The sequence below is a fragment of the Scyliorhinus torazame genome, chromosome 1 (genome assembly GCF_047496885.1).
Source record: "Scyliorhinus torazame isolate Kashiwa2021f chromosome 1, sScyTor2.1, whole genome shotgun sequence".
In the NCBI taxonomy this organism is placed as follows: domain Eukaryota; kingdom Metazoa; phylum Chordata; class Chondrichthyes; order Carcharhiniformes; family Scyliorhinidae; genus Scyliorhinus; species Scyliorhinus torazame.
In genome coordinates, this window is record NC_092707.1 from 7,333,873 (window position 1) to 7,349,280 (window position 15,408).

The window sequence follows — 15,408 nt, forward strand, 5'->3', positions numbered from 1 at the left end:
CCGGTACAGGCTTGGAGGGCCGAAGGGCCTGTTCCTGTGCTGTATTGTTCTCTGTTCTTTGACATTGCAAATATCCCAAAGATATCAGATGGGCTGGTTTCAAATAACATGGTAGAACTTACAACAATCCCAATCACAAGGGATAGTGTATTAGAGAAACTCAAGGGGACTATAGGTGGACAAGTCACCAGGACCCGATGGACTGCACGCTAGGGTTTTAATGGAAGTGGCTGCAGAGATAATGGACCCATTTTTTTAATTTGCTAAATTCCGGGAGGGTACAGGAAAATTGGAAAACAGCCAAAGTGACTTCCTTGTTCAAAAGGGGAAAAGGCAGAGGGCAGGGGACTATGGGGGAATAGTTTAATATCTATTATTGGCAAGATGCTGGTGTCAATAATCAAAGGGGAAATAGCTAATTATTTGGAAAAGCCGAATATAGTCAAGTTTTGTAGCACAATGGTTAGCACTGTTGCTTCACAGCTCCAGGGTCCCAGGTTCAATTCCCGGCTTGGGTCACTGTCTGTGCGGAGTCTGCACGTTCTCCCCGTGTCTGCGTGGGTTTCCTCCGGGTGCTCCGGTTTCCTCCCACATGTCCCGAAAGACGTGCTGTTAGGTGAATTGGACATTCTGAATTCTCCCTCTGTGTACCCGAACAGGGGCCGGAGTGTGGCGACTAGGGGATTTTCACAGTAACTTCATTGCAGTGTTAATGTAAGCCTACTTGTGACAATAATAAAGATTATTATTATAGTTTTATGAAAGGTAAATCATATTTGATAAATTTGCTCAAATGATTTGAGGATGTAACAGGCAGAGTAGATGGAGGGAACCTGTAGATATACTGTATTTAGATTTCCAAAAGGCATTTGACAAGGTGCCGCATAAGAGGCTGGCGCATAAAGTAAAAGCCCATGGAATTGGAGGAAGTGTGTTAGCATGGATTGAAAACTAGCTGTCACATAGAAAGCAGAGAATTGGAATAAATGAATCCTTTTCAGTGTGGAAAGATATAACTAGTGGAGTAGTTCTTTTTTTAATAAATTTAGTGTGCCCAATTCATTTTTTCCCAATTTTTATAATAATCTTTATTGTCACAAGTAGGCTTATATTAACACTGCAATGAAGTTACTGTGAAAATCCCCTAATCGCCACATTGGCCTATGGAGTGTTGGCCTTTATTGGTAGAGGGATTGAGTTCCGGAGTCAGGAGGTCATGTTGCAGCTGTACAGAACTCTGGTACGGCCGCATTTGGAGTATTGCGTACAGTTCTGGTCACCGCGTTATCGGAAGGACGTGGAGGCTTTGGAGCGGGTGCAGAGGAGATTTATCAGGATGTTGCCTGGTATGGAGGGAAAATCTTATGAGGAAAGGCTGATGGACTTGAGGTTGTTTTCGTTGGAGAGAAGAAGGTTAAGAGGAGACTTAATAGAGGCATACAAAATGATCAGGGGGTTAGATAGGGTGGACAGTGAGAGCCTTCTCCCGCGGATGGAAATGGCTGGCACGAGGGGACATAGCTTTAAACTGAGGGGTAATAGATAGAGGACAGAGGTCAGAGGTAGGTTCTTTACGCAAAGAGTAGTGAGGCCGTGGAATGCCCTACCTGCAACAGTAGTGAACTCGCCAACATTGAGGGCATTTAAAAGTTTATTGGATAAACATATGGATGATAATGGCATAGTGTAGGTTAGATGGCTTTTGTTTTGGTGCAACATCGTGGGCCGAAGGGCCTGTACTGCGCTGTATCGTTCTATGTTCTATGTTCTAATGAGCAATCCCCAGGAACAATGTGCAACGTTTTAGGCAAACAAAGCCAACCCAGACTTTTTGGCGCCAACAGGAGCCTACACAAAGGGAGGTGAACGATCACCCCAAGACCGCCCATTGATCAAGGAATCGCTCCAGCATTGGAGAATATCGCACCAAGTGATTGGGACAAAGTCCAATTACTTGGAACCAGGTACAGGGTCCGCCCCGAAAGGCGGGAAGCCCCTGGGGACTATAAGAATAGAGTCCAAGTTCAAATCGCCCCTTCTGCTACCCCTTTTGCACCCTCCTGCGACCCTTCTGCTAGCCTTCTGCAACAGCCGCTCAAATCGTAAGTCTTACTTCAACGCTCGCTATGAGATAGGCGCTCCTAGCTATCGATCTGTACCAACTTCGAATCCCGCAGGCGCAGAACCCAAACAAAAGGCCCAACCATTGGGTTTCCCTGACCTGGTGGGCCATTTCCAAGTTAAGTATTGGCCTGTTAGTTGTAGGAAGTAGCTTAAACGTAGAATCTATGCATAAGTATTGATTACTGTGTATAATAAATGTGCGTTGATTTAACTCTTACTAAGCGGTGTGTTGGATTATTGATCATTACTCGGACTTGAACCACGTGGCGGTATCAGAAAGATACCTGGCGACTCAAGAGCAAAGGTGATAGAACAGAGCAATTAAACTAAGGCTAAAGTTAGCAGCAACATACCCGAATAGGTGCCGGAACGTGGCGACTAGGGGCTTTTCACAGTAACTTCATACTTGTGACAATAAAAGGTTGTTGTTGTCCTGTCTCCGGTTTAAGAAAAACAACATTCACTTTATCTACTCTCTTCCTGTTTGCATACAAGTCTTTGTTGAGCAACGAGGGGAGCAGGGCAACTCAACCCCCAGGGCTGAGGGTGGAACCACCCCCCACCCCACCCTGCTTTTTCAGAAAATTCATATTCATTAAAATGAAGAAAGATTAATTAATATGCAGCGACACTCTCAATCTGGCAGTCAAAAAACGCGAAAATTGAAGGTGAGGCAAGAGGACAAAGCTCAGTGAAAAGATAGTTTGTCATTTTACTTTCAAAAGTTTGAAGTATTTAACAGTGCACAAACTGCACATTCATCCATGTCCGAAATTATGGGTGAATTATCTGATGACTTAGACTGGCCGAGTTCCAGGGAAACCACATCGCCGTAGAAAGCTGAATAATAGGTGGAATCTGAAATGAAATTGGAACTACAGGATACTTCTACTTCTTCTGTTGAGGTCAGGGTAGGAACCTACCCTGAAGACATTGCATTACGGCCAAAATCTGTTCCACTGGGTTTGACAGAATGGTTTGGACTAAATAAACCAGGAAACATAGGTAATATGGAAAACTTGAGAAGAGTTTGAGGTTGGAGGCCAAAAGCAGAATAGATGTCTTCAAAAGTCCCATTTTCTGTAATTAAAGTAAAATGCGATGTCGGATATTTGATTTGATTTATTATTGTTACATGTATGAGTGTACAGCGAAAAGCATTGTTTCTTGCATGCTGCACAAATAGGATATTAGAAATAGGTTGATTTTTGGGGAAATCTCTGAGGCAGTTTACTGTATACTGTATCTTTTGCAAATTATTCCCTAACCCGAGGTAAGGGAAACAGCATTTGTCGACAGTTACTCTGACTGGAGAAATGTTGGAAGAGATTGTGCTGATAATGAAACTTCCAAAGCTCACATTAAATCTATGTGCACGTTCGTTCGAAGATATTAACTGTCTGGAAGAATTGATTTTGTGTTATCGGCTCAGTTTGAAAAGGGTGTTCTAATTGCAGGAAAGTGCTGAGACGTGGCACTGTCACAGTCAAACTGCTGCCTTCATTGGGACAACCTCCAGGAGGACATGATGAGCCATCAGTGTTAAATCAGAGAGGTCATTTTTTAGCTTGCCTTGAATATCTCTCTGATATAAAGGAATGGGGGATATATACGGGGATGGGAACCAGATTAGGAAGTTAGAGGTCAGTAAAGAGGCAGCAACTAAAGCCAGTAAGGTACTAGATAATAAACTCAATGTGACTAAGGGGAAGAGTGGACAGGGAAGAGATGATGAACGCAAAGGGACAGGTGGTCTGAGATGCATTTGTTTTAATGCGAGAAGTGTAGCAGGTAAGGCAGATGAACTTAGGACTTGGATTGTACCTGTGAATATGATGTTATTGGTATTACTGAGACTTGGTTGAGGGAAGGGCAAGATTGGCAACTAAATATCCCAGGGTATAGATGCTTCAGGAGGGATAGAGAGGGAGGTAAAGGGGTGGAGGAGTTGCATTACTGGTCAGAGATGATATCACAGCTGTGATTAAGGAGGGCACCATGGAGGATTCGAGCACTGAGGCAATATGGGTAGAGCTAAGAAATAGGAAGGGTGCAGTAACATTGTTGGGACTTTACTACAGGCCTCCCAAAAGTGAGCGTGAAGTAGAGGTACAAATATGTAGACAGATTATAGAAAAATGTAGGAGCAATAGGGTGGTCGTGATGGGAGATTTTAACTTCCCCAACATTGAATGGGACTCATGTAGTGTTGGAGGCATAGATGGAGCAGAATTTGTAAGGAGCATCCAGGAGAGTTTTTTAGAGCAGTATGTAAATAGTCCAACTCGGGAAGGGGCCATACTGGGACCTGGTATTGGGGAATGATCCCGACCAGGTGGTTGAAGTTTCAGTCGGTGATTACTTTGGGAATAGCGATCACAATTTCGTAAGTTTTAGAATACTCATGGACAAAGACGAGAGTGGTCCTAAAGGAAGAGTGCTAAACTGGGGAAAGGCCAAGTATAACAAAATTCGGCAGGAGCTAGGGAATGTGGATTGAGAGCAACTCTTTAAGGGTAAATCCACATTTGAAATGTGGGAGTCTTTTAAGGAAAGGTTGATTAGAGTGCAGGACAGACATGTCCCTGTGAAAATGAGGGATAGAAATGGCAAGATTAGGGAACCATGGATGACGGGTGGAATTGTGAGACGAGCTAAGATGAAAAAGGAAGCATACATAAGATATAGGCGACTTAAAACTGATGAAGCTTTGGAGGAATATCGGGAAAGTAGGACAAATCTCAAACGCGCAATAAAGAGGGCTAAAAGGGGTCATGAAATATCTTTGGCTAACAGGGTTAAGGAAAATCCCAAAGCCTTTTATTCGTATATAAGGAGAAAAGGGTAACTATAGAAAGGATTGGCCCGCTCAAAGACAAAAGAAGGAATTTATGCGTGGAGTCAGAGGAAACGGGAGAGATTCTTAATGAGTGCTTTGCATCGGTATTCACCAAGGGACATGACGGATATTGAGGTTAGGGATGGATGTTTAAATACTCTAGGTCAAGTCGGCATAATGAAGGGGGAAGTTTTGGGTATTCTAAAAGGCATTAAGGTGGACAAGTCCCCAGGTCCGGATGGGATTTATCCCAGGTTACTGAGGGAAGTAAGGGACGAAATAGCTGTGGCCTTAACAGATATCTTTGCAGCATCCTTGAGCACGGGTGAGGTCCCGGAGGACTGGAGAATTGCTAATGTTGTCCTTTTGTTTAAGAAGGGTAGCAGGGATAATCCAGGGAATTATAGACCTGTGAGCTTGACGTCAGTGGTAGGCAAACTGTTGGAGAAGATACTGAGGGATAGGATCTATTCACATTTGGAAGAAAATAGACTTATCAGTGATAGGCAGCATGGTTTTGTGCAGGGAAGGTCATATCTTACAAACCTAATAGAATTCTTTGAGGAAGTGACAAAGTTAATTGATGACGGAAGGGCTGTAGATGTCATATACATGGACTTCAGTAAGGCGTTTGATAAAGTTTCCCATGGTAGGTTGATGTAAAAAGTGAAGTTGCATGGGGTTCAGGGTGTACTAGCTAGATGGATAAAGAACTGGCTGGGCAACAGGGAACAGAGAGTAGTGGTGGAAGGGAGTGTCTCAAAATAGAGAAGGGTGACTAGTGGTGTTCCACAGGGATTCGTGCTCAGACCACTGTTGTTTGTGATATATATAAATGATCTGGACGAAGGTATAGGTGGTCTGATTAGCAAGTTTGCAGATGATACAGGGCGACTGTCAGAGAATACAGCAAAATATAGATAGATAGATTGGAGAGTTGGGCAGAAAAATGGCAGATGGAGTTCAATCGAGGCAAATGTGAGGTGATGCATTTTGGAAGATCCAATTCAAGAGCGGACTATACGGTCAATGGAAGAGTCCTGGGGAAAATTGATGTACAGAGAGATCTGGGAGTTCAGGTCCATTGTACCCTGAAGGTGGCAACGCAGGTCGATAGAGTGGTCAAGAAGGCATACAGCATGCTTGCCTTCATCGGACGGGATATTGAGTACAAGAGTTGGCAGGTCATGTTACAGTTGTATAGGACTTTGGTTAGGCCACATTTGGAATACTGCGTGCAGTTCTGGTCGCCACATTACCAGAAGGATGTGGATGCTTTAGAGGATGTGGGTGCAGAGGAGGTTCACCAGGATGTTGCCTGGTATGGAGGGTGCTAGCTATGAAGATTAGGATTGTTTTCATTGGAAAGACGGAGGTTGAGGGGGGATCTGATTGAGGTCTACAAAATTATGAGAGGTATGGACAGGGTGGATAGCATCAAGCTTTTTCCAAGATTGGGGGTGTCAATTACAAGGGGTCACGATTTCAAGGTGAGAGGGGGAAAGTTTAAGGGAGATGTGCGTGGAAAGTTTTTTACACAGAGGGTGGTGGGTGCCTGGAACGCTTTGCCAGCGGAGGTGGTAGAGGTGGGCACGATAGCATCATTTAAGATGCATCTGGACAGATATATGAACGGGCGGGGAACAGAGGGAAGTAGATCCTTGGAAAATAGGTGACAGGTTTAGATAGAGGATCTGGATCGGCGCAGGCTGGGAGGGCCGAAGGGCCTGTTCCTGTGCTGTAATTTTCTTTGTTCTTTGAAACCTTATCAGATATAGGTGCATCAAATTTGGAAAAACCACATGTGAAAGCTGAAACAAGACCATTAGCATGATCCTGCTGTTTTTACTGTTTTGTGAAATGTTCACTTCAAAGAATTAATGCCATCAGCAAATCGCTGCAAAGTTTTGATACAACTTTATTAAATGCTGCCCAATTGTTAGCCTCAGTTTAAAGTTTAGTCATGGAAGTTCGAAATGACTATAGCTTGGTGGAAGCAGAGACGCTAACATTAGCAAATTGCAGATCCCTCTAACGATGCGAAACGTACAAGACGCAGGAATTTATTTTTTGGTGAAGCTGGAGATGATGAAATCACTTTAAAAGGGAAAGAGTAGATCATCATTGAGACCGTCAATGTTATTTCTGACGCGATAACAGAGCAATTGCAGAGTAGAAATGAATCGCTGAAGAAAACTATTGATTTCTTTTACGTGCTTTTTGACAGAGCCTCAGCAATAAGAAATTAAATAAATTCTGCCGCAAAGACATAGACTCAAATCTTTCTGAAGATGAAGTGAAGCAATTCATTATTTCATCGATAAAGATGAGCTCTGTACTTTGAGCTGATGTGTATGTACGTGCTAGTTTGCAGGCCACCTTGGAAATATGGAAACCATTCTGAAAATATTTTTAACGATACCTGTCACAAATGCTTCCGGTGAAGGGTACTTTTCTGCATTGAAAAAACTTGAAAATGATTTGCGAAGTACGATGAGTCAGGAACATTTGACATGTTCAGCAATATTGACGATTGAAAGTGTGACTTTACAAGTTTTACCTATGATGATGCATTTGGTGATTTTGTGAAGAACAGTATAGAAGAAATGCTATCTAAATTGCCATGACAACAAGGGATGAAGCATGAAAATCTTTAAATCCGTCTGGCTTCCATATTCCCTTGTTTAAATTCTCTTTCCACATGGACCATTGCTGGTCTGCTTTAGCTGGTCACGTGCTGCAAGTTCAAACCCCCATCACTCTCCAGGCTGGCCTTGAGAATGTCCCTCCAGGACAAAGAATAGAATCCTGCAGACAGAGCCACTGGTATCGGCCTGCGGCTCACTGGACACTGCACTCACGGGAATTAACACCAATAATTTCTTTGATTCCCGTGAGAGGAAGTAAGGAAGTTAACTTTTGAAAGCGAATGAGTCTCTGAAATATACTGAATGGCAGTGTCTTGTTGATTGGAGTACTTGCTCCTGCACTGGCTCATTCTGTCCTGCACAGACCTCTGCTGCAGTGACGGCATCAGCTAATCTTTCCATCTCGTCGGTCATCAGCAAGTTCCATGTTTGCTCAACACATCGCAAAATTGACCATCTTTACCGTCATTCTGAGAAGCCTGGATTTCAATTCGGACATTATTCACACAGCTGTGTCTTCACGAGTTAAAAAGCACTAAAGCAGTTAAGCAGTGATCAATGTGAGTATTTCTGTGCACTTGCACCCTTGCGCCCTATGGGGCGAACATGGGCGGGGTCGGGAGGGGTGTGATGTCATGAGGGGAATGACATAATTGGGGGGGGGGGACCTGAGAAATGAAGGTGAGTGCAGGGCCCCACAAAGTGTAAATCCACCACTGACGTCAACCCGAGTGGGAAAAAAAAAATTGTTTAAACCCCACATTCTCTCGGGTCTCTTCTCCTGGGGCTATCGAGCCTTCAATCATTACAGATAGTTTCTCCTTATGTACTTTGCGTTGATGGACGGCTAAAATTCCCAAACACTTATTTACAATGTCATGAATCAATACAGCAAATCCATTTAATATGATTAATATGATTAATAAATCTCTTCAAACTGCATTCCCAGCACAAAATATCAAACAGGTTTACCTGATCTGGGTTCACTCTGCTGACTGATGTTCTCTGATCTGAGCCAAATTGTTTTGGAAGCGTGTGGTATTCCACAATGTCGCAAAGGCTCAGCTCCTGGCATTTGCAGAGTTGTGGAATCTTACAGCACTGAAGGATTACTTAAACTTCAACTTCAAGTGCTCCAGGTTATGAGGGTTCTGGCTGGGGCAGACCCAGTTGAGTGAATAGCTGGGATTGGTGGGGCGAGGATTTTTGGGGGGGGTGCACGGAGCAGGATGGCTTCAGTTTTGTTGATGCTGTGAGACTGGAGAAATCTATGTTCATGCATACCACCGGGTGCTCCGGTTTCCTCCCACTGTCCAAAGCTGCAGGTGGATTGGCCATGATAAATTGCCCCTTAGTGTCCAGGAATGTGCACGTTAGGTGGGGTTATGGGGATGGACGAGGTGCGGGTCCTCTTTCAGAAGGTTGGTGCAGACTGGATGGGCCGAATGGCTTCCTTCTGCACTGTAGGGATTCCATGATTCTATGATAAGGAGGTACGGAGAGAGTTGACAAAGGCACGGTCGAACAAGCAGGGGCTGTTTAGCACAGGGCTAAATCGCTGGCTTTGAAAGCAGACCAAGGCAGGCCAGCAGCACGGTTCAATTCCCGCACCAGCCTCCCCGACCAGGCGCCGGAATGTGACGACTAGGGGCTTTTCACAGTAACTTCATTTGAAGCCCACTTGTGACAATAAGCGATTTTCATTTCATTTTTCATTTCAGGTTTTGAACGAACGTTTCAAAAATGGGGAGGGGTAGGGAGGGAATTCCACAGCTTCAGCCCCAGGCAGCTGCAGGCAGGGTCAGCAAACTTGGAGTGATTAGAATTGGGGATGGAATTATCGCACAGAGATTCCGGAGGGTTGTCAAACTGGAGAAGATTACGGAGATAACGAGGGGCGAGACCATGAAGGGGTCTGAAGACGAGGATGAGAATTTTAAAATCGTGGCATTTTTCAACCAGGAGGTCAACGAGCACAGGGACAATAGCGAAGCGGGATTTGGGCCGGGGTTCTGTGCGATCTGGCGGGGCGTGCCGTACCACTCCGGCGTCGGGTCGCCCGGAAGGGGCTAGGCCGGCTCCGGTGGGGTTGGCGCCGCGCCAACTGATGCCGAAGGGAGCGCCAGCGTGTTCTGCCATGATCCCAGCGCATGCGCCGGGGGGGATTCTTCTCCGTGCCGGCCATGGTGGACCGGTACAGCGGCCGGCGCAGAGGGAAAGAGTGCCCCCACGGCACAGGCCCCCCCGCAGATCGGTGGGCCCCGATCGCGGGCCAGGCCACCGTGGGGGCCTCCCATGGGGCCAGATCCCCCCATGCCCCCCCAGGGCCTCCGCAGGCACCCGCAGAGCTAGGTCCCGCTGGTAAGGACCTTGTTTGATTTACGCCGGTGGGGCTGGCCGAAAACAAGCGGCCACTCGGCCCATCGCGGAGCGGAGAATCGTCGGGGGGGGGGGGCAACTGCCAACGGCCCTCGACCGGCGTGACGCGATTCCTGCCCCCGCCGAAAAACCGCCGCCAGAGAATCCAGCCGCCGGCGTCGGGGCGGGATTCATGCTGCCCTCTGCCGATTCTCCGGCCCGGCGAGGGGTCGGAGAATCCCACCCCTGGTGTGAGTTACGGTACAGGCAGTGAGTTTTGAGATGGACAGGTGGACACGGCGATCTCACAGGAGATAGAAGAAGGCAATGTTAGTTTTGGAATGATAATAGTGAAGACTCTATAATAGTGAAGACTCTATAATAGTGAACACTCTATAATAGTGAAGACTCTATAATAGTGAACACTCTATAAGCTGTCTGACTAAAAGGAATGTTCCAGTACAATCATTTCCAGTGAGCAAACAGCAGCAGGGCTCAGAGTTGGAGAGGGTGTTTGATTTAAACCAATTGGCAAGAATTCAAAGGGTTTCTCCTCCTCACCTGTTCTGGTGACCATATGGACAAGCGAGAGCTTCCGTGTGAAATGAAGGAGAGCTGCCTTTGAAGCCACAACAATTCCTTCTGTGATTGTCTGAGCAAGTGTTCAATATCTGCGGGCTGCTGATCCACTGATCTGACCTGCAGCGGGAGAGTTACTGAGTTAGGATCAAAAAGAGGAAATACTGGACAGTCTCAGCAGCTCTGACAGCGTCCGAGGGGAGAGAAGGGAGCTGACCTTTCCAATCTGGATCACTCTCTGTCAAGGCTGAGTTAGGATTTCTGATCACCAATGTTTCACTACAACACAAGGAGGGCAAAAACTAACCCCCACTCACTAAACCCCGCCCACTAAACCCCACCCACTAAACCCCACCCACTAACCCCCACCCACTAACCCCCACTCACTGAACCCCACCCACTGAACCCCACCCACTAACCCCCACCCACTAACCCCCACTCACTGAACCCAACCCACTGAACCCCACCCACTAACCCCCACCCACTAACCCCCACTCACTAAACCACACCTGCTAATCCCCACCCACTAACCCCCACTCACTGAACCCCACCCACTGAACCCCACCCACTGAAGCCCACCCACTAAACCCCGCCCGCTAAACGCCACTCACTAACCCCCACCCACTAACCCCCACTCACTGAACCCCACCCACTGAACCCCACCCACTAACCCCCACCCACTAACCCCCACTCACTAAACCACACCCACTAAACCACACCCACTAACCCCCACTCACTAAACCCCACCTACTAAACCCCACCCATTATACCCCACTCACTAAAACACACCCGCTAATCCCCACCCACTGAACCCCACCCACTGAACCCCACCCACTAAACCCCGCCCACTAAACCCCACCCACTAAACCCTACCCATTAACCCCCACCCACTAACAGCCACTCACTGAACCACACCCACTGAAACCCACCCACTGAACCCCACCCACTAACCCCACCCACTGAACCCCACCCACGAACAGCCACCCACTGAACCCCACCCACTGAACCCCACCCACTAATCCCACCCACTGAACTCTACCCACTGACAGCCACCCACTGAACCCCACCCACTGAACCCCACCCACTAACCCCACCCACTAACCCCACCCACTGAACCCCACCCACAAACCCCACCCACTAACCCCACCCACTAACCCCCACCCACAAACCCCACCCACTAACCGCCACTCACTGAACCACACCGACTGAACCCCACCCACTGAACCCCACCCAATAAACCCCACCCACTAACCCCCACTCACTAAACCACACCCACTAAACCCCACCCACTGAACCCCACCCACAGAACCCCACCAACTAAATCCCGCCCACTAAACCCCACCCACTAACCCCACCCACTAATCCCTCCCACAAACCCCCACCCACATATCCCCACTCACTAAACCACACCCACTGAACCCTACCCACTGAAGCCCACCCACTATAACCCGCCCACTAAACCCCGCCCACTAAACTCCACCCACTGAACCCCACCCACTAAACCACACCCACTAACTCCACCCACAAACCCCCACCCACTAAACCACACCCACTAACCCCACCCACAAACCCCCACTCACTAAACCACACCCACTGAACCCCACCTACTGAAGCCCGCCCACTATAACCCGCCCACTAAACCCCACCCACTAAACCCACCCACAAACCCCCACTCACTAAACCACACCCACTGAACCCCACCCACTGAAGCACGCCCACTATAACCCACCCACTAAACCCCACCCACTTAACCCCACCCATTAACCCCACCCACTAACCCCACCCACATACCCCCACCCACTAAACTACACCCACTGAACCCCACCCACTGAACCCCACCCACTGAACCCCACCCACTAAACCTCACCCACTAAACCCCCACCCACTAGATCCCCACCCACTAACCCCCACCCACTAACCCCCACTCACTAAACCAAACCCACTGAACCCCACCCACTGAACCCCACCCACTGAACCCCACCCAATAAACCCCGCCGACTAAAACCCATGCACTAACCCCACCCACTGACCCCCACCCACAAACCCCCACCCACTAACCCCCACCCACTAACCCCCACCCACTAGCCCCCACTCACTAAACCACACCCACTGAACCCGACCCACTGAACCCCACCCACTGAAGCCCACCCACTAGACCTCACCCACTAAACCTCACCCACTAACCCCCACTCACTAAACCCCACCCACTAAACCCTACCAATTAACCCCCACCCACTAAACCCTACCCACTAAACGCCACCCACTGAACCCCACACACTGAACCCCACCCACTGAACTTCACCCACTGAACCCCACACACTAATCCCACCCACTAAACCCCACCCACTAAACCCCAACCACTGAACCCGACACACTGAACCCCACCCACTGAACTTCACCCACTGAACCCCACACACTGAACCCCACCCACTGAACTTCACACACTGAACCCCACACACAAACCCCACCCACTAAACCCCACCCACTAAACCCCCACCCACTAAACCCCACTCACTAAACCCCACCCACGGAACCCCACCCACTGAACCCCACCCACTGAACTTCACCCACTGAACCCCACACACTAACCCCACCCACTAATCCCCATCCAATAAACCCCACCTACTGAACACAACCCACTGAATCCCACCCAGTAAACCCCACCCACTAACCCCACCCACTAACCCCCAACCACAAACCCCCACCCACTAACACCCACTCACTAAACCACACCCACTAAACCCCACGCACTGAACCCCACCCACTGAACCCCGCCCACTAAATCCCGCCCACTGAACCCCACCCACTAAACTCCACCCACTGAATCCCACCCACAAACCCCCACCCACTCAACACCACCCACTCAACCCCACGCAGTAAACCCCGCCCAGTTACCCCACCCACTAACCCCCACCCACTAAACCCCACCCACTAAACCCCACCATCTGAACCCCACACACTAAACCCCACCCACTAACCTCACCCACTAACCCCCACCCACAGGAACCCACCCACTAAACCCCACCCACTAAACCCCACCCACTATCCCCACCTACTAACCCCATCCACAAACCCCCACCCACTAACCCCCACTCACTAAACCACACCCACTGAACCCCACCCACTAAACCTCACCCACTAAATCCCCACCCACTAACCCCCACCCACTAACCCCTACTCACTAAACCACACCCACTGAACCCCACCCACTGAACCCCACCCACTGAACCCCACCCACTGAACCCCACCCACTAAACCTCACCCACTAAACCTCACCCATTAACCCCCACATACTAACCACCACTCACTAAACCCCACCCACTAAACCCTACCAATTAACCCCCACCCACTAAACCCCACCCACTAAACCCCACCCACTAAACCCCCACCCACTAACCCCCACTCACTAATCCCCGCCTACTGAACTTCACCCACTGAACCCCACACACTAACCCCACCCACTAATCCCCACCCAATAAATCCCACCTACTGAACACAACCCACTGAACCCCACCCACTAAACCTCACCCACTAACCCCACCCACTAACCCCCACCCACTAAACCCCACCCACTAAACCCCACCACCTGAACCCCACCCACTAAACCCCACCCACTAACCTCACCCACTAAACCCCACCCACAGAACCCCACCCACTAAACCCCGCCCACTAAACCCCACCCACTAACCCCACCTACTAACCCCATCCACAAACCCCCACCCACTAACCCCCACTCACTAAACCACACCCACTGAACCCCACCTACTAAACCTCACCCACTAAACCCCCACCCACTAAACCTCACCCACTAAATCCCCACCCACTAACCCCAACCACTAACCCCCACTCACTAATCCCACCCACTGAACCCCAACTACTTAACCCCACCCACTAACCCCACCCACTAGCCCCACCGTCTAACCCTACCCAGTAACCCCACCCACTAGCTCCACCGTCTAACCCTACCCACTAAACGCCACCCACTAACCCCACCCACTAACCCCACCCACTAACCCTGACTCACTAAACCACACCCACTAACCCCACCCACTGAACACCACCCACTAAACCCCGCCCACTAAACCCCACCCACTAAAGCCCCACCCACTAACCCCCACCCATCAACCCACACTCACTAAACCCCACCAACTAAACCCTACCCATTAAGCCCCATCCACTAAACCCCACCCACTAATCCCCACCCAATAAACCCCACCCACTAACCCCCACTCATTAACCCCGCCCACTAAACCCCACCCAAAAACCCCACCCACTAACCCCCACCCACTAACCCCCACCCACTAACCCCACTCACTAAACCACACCCACTAAACCCCACCTACTGAACCCAACCCACTGAACCCCACCCACTAACCCCCACTCACTAAACCCCGCCCACTAAACCCCACCCACTAAACCCTGCCCACTAATCCCCACCCAATAAACCCCACCCAAAAACCCTATCCACTAACCCCCACTCACTAAACCACACCCACTAAACTCCACCCACTGAACCCCACCCACAGAACCCCACCCAATATCCCCACCCACTAATCCCCACTCACTAAACCACACCCACTGAACTCCACCCACTGAACCCCACCCACAGAGTCCCACCCACTAAACCCCACCCACTAAACCCCACCCACTGACCCCACCCACAAACCCCCACCCACTAACCCACACTCTCTAAACCACATCCACTGATCCCCACCCACTGAACCCAACCCACAAACACAACCCAATAACCCCACCCACTTACCCCCACTCACTAAACCACACCCACTAAACCCCACCCACTGAACCCCACCCACAAAACCCCACCCACTAAACCCCACCCACTAAAGCCCACCCACTAAC

At 49.2% G+C, this 15,408-nt stretch overlaps 1 protein-coding gene across 1 annotated transcript in view; it reads right to left on the reverse strand.

Annotated features, from left to right (window-relative positions):
• Positions 1 to 10,670, reverse strand: part of rimbp2b (RIMS binding protein 2b) — an 853,804-nt gene extending 843,134 nt beyond the window's left edge. Inside the window, exon 1 of the mRNA XM_072517100.1 lies at positions 10,531 to 10,670. The gene's annotated coding sequence lies outside the window, so the exon portion shown is untranslated. The remainder of the gene's footprint in view (positions 1 to 10,530) is intronic.
• Positions 10,671 to 15,408: the final 4,738 nt, after the last annotated feature.